The following is an 11,153-nucleotide window of genomic DNA, read 5'->3' on the forward strand; positions in this document are numbered from 1 at the left end:
TGCGGTGCAAAACATGAAATAGTAAGTATCCTGTCATAAATGCAGGATTATAATTCCATTAGAGGTTTAAGAGTAGTGGATGCAATAAGAGTATTTAAGAGAAAAAAATACAAGAATGTAAATAAATCGAGCTTAGCCAGTGAATAGATACAATATTTGCCTTTATGTATTTAATGAACTATGTATGAAATAGGGTTATTTTTGCACTTAAATGGTAAAAAAGAATGAGAAATTACATTGTCATGAGTACTGTATATGTACTTTCAAGTTGAGGACTAATATATCCCTGAAAAGAGATCTGCAAATATTATCACTAAATATTATTCACCACTCCCTTAATTTTAGAATATGGACTCTGTGAGAAGCACAGAGGGTACAAGTCAACTGGCCAAGCTGAAGGTCTTTGAATTTACTGAGCTCTTCGGGTATGCCTGTGATCTTTTTTTTTAGTTTGTTTTTTTCCTGGGTTTTTTTTCGGGTTTGGGTTGGTTTTTGGTTTTTTTTGTTTGGTTGGTTTGGTTTTTTTTTTCTCCTTTCATGCTTCTGTTCAGCTATATCTAACCTCCATAAATGTGAGATGTAAAACTGGGGCCATAGGACAGAGTTCCATCTGATTTTCCTCTAGAGCTCTGAATCCCAATTCATGATCCTCTGTGAAAGGCCATCAGCATCTGGAAGTGCCAAATGCCTGACCTGGTTTTCAGGTGTACTGTTGATAACACAGGGATGTTTTAGTTGTTGCTAAGTAATGTTTACACTAGTCAAGGACTTTTCAGCTTCCCATGCTCTGCCAAGTGCACAAGAAGCTGGGAGGGGGCACAGCCAAACTGGCCAAAGGGCTATTCCATACCATATGGCGTCATGCTCAGTATAGAAACTGGGGGGAGCTGGCCGGGAGGCAGCGATCTCTGCTCAGGGACTGGCTGGGCATCAGTCGGCGGGTGGTGAGCGGTTGCATCACTTGTTTTTTCTCCTGGGTTTTGTTCCTCTCTCTCTCTTATTGTTTTCTTTTTCATTACAATCTATTATTCTTTCTTTTTCCCAATTATTAAACTGTTCTTATCTCAATCCATGAATTTTCTTACTTTTGCCCTTCCAATTGTCTCCCCCATCCCACGGGGGGCGAGGGCGAGCAAGCGCCTGTGTGGTGCTCAGTTGCCGACTGAAGCTAAACCGCGACACCCAGTGAGGGGAACCAGTATTGGACCCATCCTGAGATGGCTGGGCAGGGCTGTGGGGACAGGAATGGGGCGAGGTCAGACCAGACCAGGCAGGAGCACCATGGGGACACGGCCAGGGCTGTAGCTCAGGTGAGGCCCAAGAGCCTCAGCTGGAAACAGCTTCCCCTGAGTGGGGGTTGTCCCTCACTGATGGTTTTAGCTTTCTTCATTACAGCTTTCTTCAAGGTCAGCAGCCATGTGTGCTCCTCTTCAGCTGGCTGGGTGCCCCATGAGCCCCAGGGGACCTCCTCAGATCCTGAGGGGATCCAGGGCAAGAAGGTTACGCTGGAGCCTTACCCATACTTGTCCTTCTTCACACTGTAACCTCACAAGGGTCCACAACTATGTTGGACATCTTGCTAACCACATATGTGGTCTTGATCTTGCAGATGTTCCCTACACAAGGCACAGCCAAAGTGTAGATATTTAGGCCTGGATTTCCACATCTCCTTTTGATCCTGTTCTCTCTCACATGGTGGTCCAAGGTTTGCTGAGCCACACACAAAAAGAGCAACTCTGATTTTTAAACTTAGTTGTTAAAGCACTCCACTAGACGGAAAAAACAGTTCCCATCTTCATCTCAGTGCACATTTATATTTCTGTGTGGGCAAGAGTCTTTGGATTAAATATTTACCCAGCCATTAGATGAAGAGCTTAAAACCATGCTTTCCACCGCTGGGAGAAGAGTCCTAGCACTGCAGGCTTGTAACTGCTCTTTCTCTGATGCACACCTTTTTTTTCAGTTCTTCCATTTACAAAGAAATGATTAACAGACATTGTATTCCCAAGATTTTCCACATACACTATGGTCATACACCTAGGCTATTCTCATGGACTGGAGAGATTCACAAGAAAAACTGCCACAGCTGATGATGCCTTTTTTCCCCATTTTTTCCCAGCAAACTGGAAAAGTCCTGTCTCCTCTTTGTATTGCCCTGGTCCTGGGAACCATATATTTGATCTTGCCTTCAACATAAAAGATGAACAGCATCCATGATAACCTTCCAATGTGCTCTGATTGCAAAGATATAACACTTTTCTGTGATTCAGACCACCAGTGGGCTTCATTTTGAACTATTATTAATCAAGTGTTCTCTATGTTGCATGGCCTTATATCAGACCCTAATGAAACCTCTGTGGAATTCGGGCTTGTGCCCCATCTGTGAACAATGCAGAAGCTGGACAGAAATGCAATACCTATTTATTCAGGCTAGTGTGTGGCCTAGAGGGAGGAGCTAGCTAATGTTTTCAGTTGCCTCTGAGACTTCAGTTCCTATATTCTGATTCTACCTGAATTTAGGCAAAATGTTAAAATAGTTTGCCCTGAGTCTCCTCTGAAGAAATGAAACCTAAACTTCAAGAATTTTACTATTCCTTTCTTTTAATTTTCTCATTACAATGCTGATTTAGAAAGGATAAAATTATAAATTCTGACATCTATCTATCAGTTTTTTATATAACCACGATCACTGACTTTTCATATCAGTACAAAATGGGACAAAGCAGATAATGTATGGCAAGATGTCTTTTTAATTTTTCCTTTGTACAATTTTGGCATTTTGGGGGAAATTAATCTAATTCTGCAACAGAAACTTAGAATCCTCTTCTAGTTCAGTGTGTTGGATACCTATGCTTACTATTCTTCCTTTTAATGGAAATTACTTCACATTTGTCAGTATTACATTTCCTTTGCCACCTGTCATTATCCCATTTATGAAGCAGGTTCCTGAGTCCTTTGAAGCTTACTTGTTAAAGGCTCAGCACTCATCTGTTTCAGTCCCCCTCCTCCTCCCTACATACTTGGACATGAAAGCTAAATAATTAATCAAGATTAAAAGTTTTAGAGAACCAAAAAACCCATGGTGTGCTCAGCAGAACAGCACTTAATTATTTTCCACACCTAATAACATTATCTTCTGAATAGATCCTTGTGTGTGCTCTTTTTTAAAAAATCTTTCTTATACTTTCTCAGTTAAGGCAGAGCTTTGTGACTTGCAGTTTCTTATGTGAATCAGTGACAGGGTATCTGAAAGTTCAAATTGATTATCCAGTTCAGCACAACTGCTGCTACTCACTTTCTGTAACCTAATTGACGAATGGCTACAAATGGTTCTAGGGTGGGTCACAACAGGATTTATATAGGCACACAGGTGGGGAGAGGCATGTGTTGCCTCCTATGTATTGGTCTGCAGCAACTGTAATGTATTTGGTACACAGAATAAGCTTAGAGGACAAGGAAAATGGGACAAAAGGACAGAACTAGACTTCTGGGTCAGGTACTTCTGAGCTTATCCTGGCAATATACAAATTTATGAGAACATAACTTTGTTGAATGCATTTCTCATTGCTTTCTTATTTCCAATATCTATTCTGAGTAAGGATAAGCAAACTCCTAAAATACACCTTTTTATGAGTAAACAAAAAAGTTAATATTTCATTTCTGTAAAAAACCTAGTTTGACACAAATAAAAAAATCTTTCTTAGATTTCCAAATGATGTACCAAACCCAGCTTGTGTTTTATCCAGAAGTAAAAATGTAAATTTACAATATTTTTTACTTTCAAGGTTATCAGCCTTCCTTAAAGTGGAATCAAGTTATAATATACACTAATGACTATATTAATATTATTAAAATAAATTCATTCAGCGTGAACACACTGCATCAGAATCCTACTACTGTACATCAAAGGATAGCTTGAAGTTTTAATGCTACAGAATATCTAGCTGCCTAGTTGCATAAATGAAGTTAGCACACTTCGTCCACATGTTGCATTCCTTTGATATTTTGGCTGAGTTTCTGTTACTAAAATGCCTTCCACATGCCATCATCGCTATTATAGATCTAATCCAAGTTTAGAGTACCTAAACTGGAAAAAAAAGAAAAAAGAAAAAGCCCTTGAATCAATTCTTCAGGGACTGGGGAAAACATTTGGGAACAATGTTTACGACTGTCTCACATTTATACTTGCTGAGATATAAAGTCCAAGAAGCAAAAGACCTGCTTTATCAGGATTTTATGATGCTTTGATATGTGTTTATACTCTTTTATGAGTATAACACATATATATACATATATAACACTATATATACAATACTTCTCCTCACTGAAAAACAGAGATCCTATAATTTGGATTTATTCAAATAATAGCAGTAAATAAAGTTTAAAAGTCACATTTCCTTATAATGGAAATGAAAGAAAGAACAGGAGATTTTTATTTTTTTCCCTAGATGATAAAATAAATGCAATACTGTTCAGATACTATGTTATTTTTAGTCTTATGAGCTGCATTTACAACTAAGCTTTACCAATATGTCAGGCTGATAATGCAGTCATATATCAAAGTGGTGTTGTCAGATGACTATAAGACTGATGCTGACTCTTGGAAAGAGATGAATAACCCCAGATTTATTTATTCTCAAATAAAGTCAAAGCAATACAATAAATATGTTATATTTCCAGACTTTTTAAAGGAACAATAGAAACATTTCATCCATGTGAGTTACACCATGAAAGTATACTACAATATTTGTATACATTAATTGAGGCTATGTTTCTGTATAAAATAGTAACATTTTTGAGAGCAGGAGTTACTCTGAAAACATTCTCCTGTGCATAGGGAGTAACGCAGAATCAAAGTGTATTTGAAAATGTCCTATATTGTACTGATGAGGCAAATTTCTGTAGCAAGGTGCTACGTAAAAAAAAAGGAAAAATGTTTCATATGTTTTAATGTAAAGCTAAATTTTAAGGCATAGAAATGTTTTAAGAAATTAACTCTTCTATTTCTTTACTGCAATATGACATAGTTATCCTTCCTATGTGTGATCATAATGGTTACATGAAAGGTTACATTCCCTTTTACTGAACAGATAGGAAATTACTGCTTTCTGTCCTAATAGTAAAAGACTGCAGACCACACAGATTCAACTCTACCAGGCTGACTTGGGTCACACATGGTATAAACAAGCAGAATCTGTATGGAAATCTTAATATTTGAGCTGCTGTAAGTAAAGCAATGGATCAGATGGCGCCTCTTAGTATTTTACATCAGGCCAGGTAAACAAAGGGAGATACATGGTTTCAGTATTCTTATTTTGTCAAAGAGAGATTAGAGCTGCAAGAGCTGCAGAAAAACCAAACTATATCCATCTGTTTAATGAAAAGTACTTGAAATGTTTAGTATAGAAAGGGATTGGAAGCCTACCATTTTGCTGCAGTTTGATTCACCCAACCATGACATCTACCTAGGACATCTATCCTCCTTGTCTCATACTTTTCTATGATATAACACTGGTTAAATCATCTCTCTATAATGCACTCTGTTTCAGAGTTTAAAAGATACCTCATGTAATCATTAATCAACTGAAAAACAAGTGTGATGATTGTGCAAAAGTGACTTTAAGTTCCTTTGAGGAAATTAAGGCTGTCTGATTTGTAGGTCAAGGTTTAAACTGAATCACTACTGACCAGAAACCTACGGAAGGGCAGAGGTGTGATGATGCATGCATTCCAAAAATCTTCCATTTCCCACTCATGTTTCTAAACTCATGGAGATACTCTTAGACCAAATCTGATCCATAGTGTGCCAACATAAAAAAAAAAAACCCCAAACATGAATAAAGTGATAAGGTGAATTACCTAGAACATTCACTTGGCATTGGGATTATATCTTTGACTAATACTAGGAAAAGAAAAAAAGAGCATCTTTTTTCAAGATTTTTGTGGGAAAAAGTTTATATACATATAGAGAGAGATATATGCACATGTATTTAATTCTCATTAAATCTATTAAAATCCACAGGTGAAATGTACACAGTTTTGCCATTTTCTTCACATCTTGTTTTTAATAAAAGACAAAGACTAGAGTGAAATTCATCTAATAAACGCTACTCTATTTTTATGTAGCTATCCATGTGTGTCTGCTCATATGTTTTGCATATATGTCTCAACACCAGTACTCTTGTTTGGCAAATGCAAGGGGAGACCCTTTCAGTCAAAGCTGAACCTGTTTTTATTGCACACAGTACAAGTAGTATCCATGTAGACATGTGAGCATGACATGACTGAAGGACTGGCATTGCCAATTTGAAGCACAATCTTTCTTGAACAGCATAACACATTGTCATTATGGATCAGCGTTTCAAAGGATTTAATACAGCTCTTGCACTGTCCATGTTGTCTTCATTTTCACTAGCTCCCTGCTCTCAGCAAACAGCTTTTTCATTGAGCTCCATAATTTTTCTTTTTGAACAGCTATAGTGTTCGGTTTGAAGGACAACATACAGTCACAGAAATTGTCTTAAGATGAGATGAAACATTTTCATGAAGGGTTACCCCTACTCAGGTCTAAATTGAGGTGGAAGAGGTTAAGCAAAAGTTAAAAGGTACATCCTGACTTCCTCTGTTAGGCAAGTGATGGGATGGAAATACATGTCTGAATAAAGCCCCAAGATGGATTTGCAAATATAAGTCTTTAGTCAGACCCAGATCTCTTCTGGGACAGTATAGCCAGAAGAAGGGCTTGCTTCAGCAATTGCTACCCAGCCAGAATGACATATATCTTTCTGGAGGCTTGTTAGCTGGGAAAACCTCTTAGAGTGAATGTGAAGTCCAGGTACAAAGAAACATGCATTACCTTTTCCATCTCTCTCTCTCTAAACCCAGTAATGCTGGTGTTGATGTTTGGGACTACTGAAAATGTTGTATTTCTTTTTGTTAGCCTTACCTTTGTTGCTGGTGATTTCCAAATAACTAGCAAATTAATTTTGTTTCTCTGGCTGTGGTCAATCTAAAACCTCCGGGTCTTAGCCAATTCCTCAGAGATAAAGGGACCCCTTGATACAACCTTACGGACTAGTATAAAAGCTAATCATTTAAGACAGAGTTTTTGATAGTTCTCTTTAACTTGCATTAGCCTTAACCTTCACAGTATCTGACAGGGCACTGGGTAGTATATTGGGTAGTATATAACAATATAATAAGTAGCATATTCAACCAGAAAGAGGCCTTTAAAAACCCAGACCCACTGCATCAAAACAACAACAATAACAACAAAAACAACATAATGTATCAGGAAAATAATCAGCCATTAAGCAGATGGAGATATTACACTAGACTCCATAAGAGGAACAAAACATTTTTCAGCAAGAAAACTTTCTGGCTGTTTACTTCTCGAATGCTGTGATTTCCAAATAAGACAGGAAAAGCAACCAAAAAGCAAGGTGCATCACTTTCATTCTGCTGCTCTCTGCAGAAGTTGCTTTTATTTAATTTTCAGTTTTAGTAGAAAATTGCTGTTTCACCCAGAGTTGGGCATTATTAAACAGCCCTGTGTCCTTAGTTCACCCTTCAAAATCTGAACTCCTTGAACTCGAGTTCTCATACAGGCCTCTTGTCATCTTGTCATAATATCAAGTTTATATTTCCTGGCATAAAACTAAACAATTCCTCTAAGTGATAATTCCAAAATACTTTATTTTCCACATTAAAGGACTCATCTGTTAACACTTGAAATCAGTATCTTGAATCCTTTTACCATTTTGAATTTGCCAGCACTTGCTGATTTTATTATCTAGCGGAGGTATGTACAAGTCCTCTTTCCATTTCTTAAACCTCTAGTTGAAAACTTTGAACAGGCTTACTTACATTTATATCATCAGTGGTCAGCACTGCAATGGGAAGCCTGGATTTTGTAGGTGCCAAGCTCCAACAGTCTTCACAGATGCATCAGCAGATGCTGAAGTTAATCTGTTTTTGAAAAAGATCTGGAAACCAGACTACCAAATTATTGTGTCTAACTGTAGGCACTTATGTTTAAAGTGTAATTGAGGACAATTAAAACTACACATTAAAGATATGTAAATAAAATAAGACAGACAGGGAAAATGAATACAGCAATCACAGTATTATAGAGAGGGGGCATGAAGATTAGGAAAGCAACTTTCAGTCTGAGATATAAATTGTAACCTAACAAGTGTCACCGTGAAAGTCACACGTACAAAGCCTGGGCTGGGTGAATAGTGACAGTGAAGGGCATGCTGACAGGTTTCTGTCTGTAATTTAATTATTCCAAAATATCCTTATGTGCATGTTATATAATGCAGTTAGAATGGGAGGGGGAGGAGAAAGGAGATTTTTTTTTCGTTGACAATTTTTGCAAATATTATGCTTCTGCCCATAAATGAACTGATTATAATCTTATTCTGTGTCCATGATATAGTATCATAATATAAATTATCTTTATTATGCATCTATAGTGACTTCATTATGCAAATGGATAAACTCTGCTTGCAGCTCTGCTTTTATATATAGTTGTGGACTTGACCAGAGAATAAGTGTTGGAATCTTACCAGTTCACCTGTTTTTTCTCTTCCTCCGTCACATATGCACACACAAACACGTGAGCAGTATCTCTTCTCAGGGTAGCAGAGAGAACATATGCACTGTATCTGTTTGAACCTTTAAAAATTATGACAAACAGAAGAGCAAGCTCAAATCAGTGAAGATCATACTTAAGTTTGTGTTCTTAATTGTACACTGAATATAGCAACACGTAAATATTATTATTTCTTGATCAAAGTGGAAGCTGCTAAGTATGAAAACCCTTGAAGTGTTTCTTTACTTCATTCTGTTTTTAATAAACTTTAAAAAAAAATTATTGGGTACTTGAAGCTTACATTTTTGTTATGAGAGATGGAAAAAAAGAATACAGATCTCTTTTCATATATTAGGAGCTTCCCAGAAGATTTATTAACTGAGCTGAATGCAATTAAAGGAATTATTTCTTAATAGTGATGACTACTTAAACTGACAACAAAATCTAACCAGACTATGGTTGCTTTTCAGAGCGACTGATCCCAATTACTTCTGCTTTTTAGCTTCTAATGTAATGACAACAGCATTTTCTCCATACCAGCAACTGAATGGTAGTTCAGGGACCCTTTATAAAAGAGTGTGGGTTTAGGTTACTGCAGCACCTTACTTTCAGCTATGAGAGCACTGTTATTCTGGGGACAGGTGGATCTTATTAATTCTTATGGGGTGGAGAAAAGACATCTTTAGAAAGCTGCTGGTGAGCAAAGGAAAACATGGGACAGGCCAAGTATGGAGAAAAATTCTAAATGTTTTTTAATGGACTTAGATTCAAGGACCACTGAAGCTAATATGAACTTTTCCATTAAATTCCTGTTTAACACATGAAAGGCAGATGAAACAAAGTGATCTCTCTTCCCTTTAGAGATTCCTATGTAGCAATACTTAAGAATACACTTTAATTTTGCCCTTCCTCAGGCCTTTCAGGTTTAATGTAATGCAAGATAGGAGTTCCGTAGCTAAATATAAATATCAAGATTTAGAGGAGAATGCTTAATATTAAGGTCTCTGTAACTCAGTGCTAAATGAGCTCATCAGTTGAACTGTTTGCTAAATATTTTAAAGTGTATTTAAAAAGCAAACTATATCCTGCTGGCTATAAAATAATCTGTAGTATACTACTGTATTATATGTTCTGCTAATGGATGCTGTAGTATAAAACTAATAGTGCAAAAGCAATAGCTCTGAAAGCAATCAGCCTCAAAGTAGTTCATAAAAAGCTTGAAGAGTGGCAATATTCTCAGCAAGATGAAGAATAGAAAACCACAAGCAATAAGTGCATTCTATCTACTTCACTACATTCTACTTCCTTTCTGTTAGAGTTGTGGATTTATGACAAACCAAATCTAAAAAAAGAAAAAAAAAAGGAAAAAAGTCAATTGCCTTTCAAAATACCAATATTACACACAGAAGCTAACATTTGTCAAAACGCATAAGCACTAGCAATCTAATTCTTTTTTTCAGTTAATTTCTTCTTTTTTTCTTCTAAAGCATGTGATGAATCAAGCATGAAACTCAAAGAAAAATCTCATTCTTGATATTATTTGTAAGTCATATGTATCAGTTACTATGGTAAGGCAATGGAGCATGATTTGATAGATGTTTGGACAAAATGATGGATGGTCCAATTGATAGACAAGTAGTTTTGTTTTGTTTTTCCAGATTTAGCTAACAAGATAGAAAGCAAAATAAAGACATACTTGAGTTATTTGCTTTGGACTGATCTTCTTAAGAGATTAATTTTGCACTGTTCAAGTTAATAGAAGCCCAGACAATAACATTAGTGGGTTTAAGATCAACTTCTAGTAACATCAACATTTTTTTCTTGATCTTATGTGCCTTTGGCTGGCAAAGGTATTTGATAAATAAAGGCTGAGCTAAAAAAAAAAAAAAAGGCAAAAAAGCCCCTTTGTCATCTTACAGTACTACTGAAATAGAGTTAAATTTGTTTACTGGAACACAAATTGTGTCTCCTTATCTCTGTTTTACAGTTGAGGAAAAAAAGTGCAGCACTGCAAAAGATCAACAATACTAGGGGGAAATAGAAGCTTGCTCTCCTGTGGCCAAAATATCTGTTAATTTGATAAGTCTTTATGATTTTACATAAACACATTTTAGAAATTTTCTTGGTTGTATAATGAGGTTTTCTATAAAAGCAGTTTTGGTCTCTGAGAAGAAGGATTTAAAAGTCTGATTTGAGCTCAGGCAGTTGGCAGGTCCTAGCTGTGCTCTGTAATTATGACCTCTTCAGACTATTCTAAAGCCATATATTTAAAACACTGTAATGCTCAATTTATTTGTGGGATGAAGCCATTTTCATAGCACAACAAGCTAGGAAGCAGTTTACCCATTGCTGCAAACAAGGTGCTATAAGAAATGATTTCTCAAGCAAGAGATCAAACACTGTGGTGCCCTAAGTATACTACAGATCATTGCTCTGGCAGACCAAGGTTACTTTAGATAAACATCCCTGCTTAAAATGAGATTTGTTCCTGTCCTACAAAAGTGTTTTATTTACTGCTGGAACAGTTTGTTACTGGAAAAAGGCATGGCTGAGGCCA

This window comes from Ciconia boyciana, chromosome 1 (genome assembly GCF_034638445.1).
Source record: "Ciconia boyciana chromosome 1, ASM3463844v1, whole genome shotgun sequence".
NCBI classification, from domain to species: domain Eukaryota; kingdom Metazoa; phylum Chordata; class Aves; order Ciconiiformes; family Ciconiidae; genus Ciconia; species Ciconia boyciana.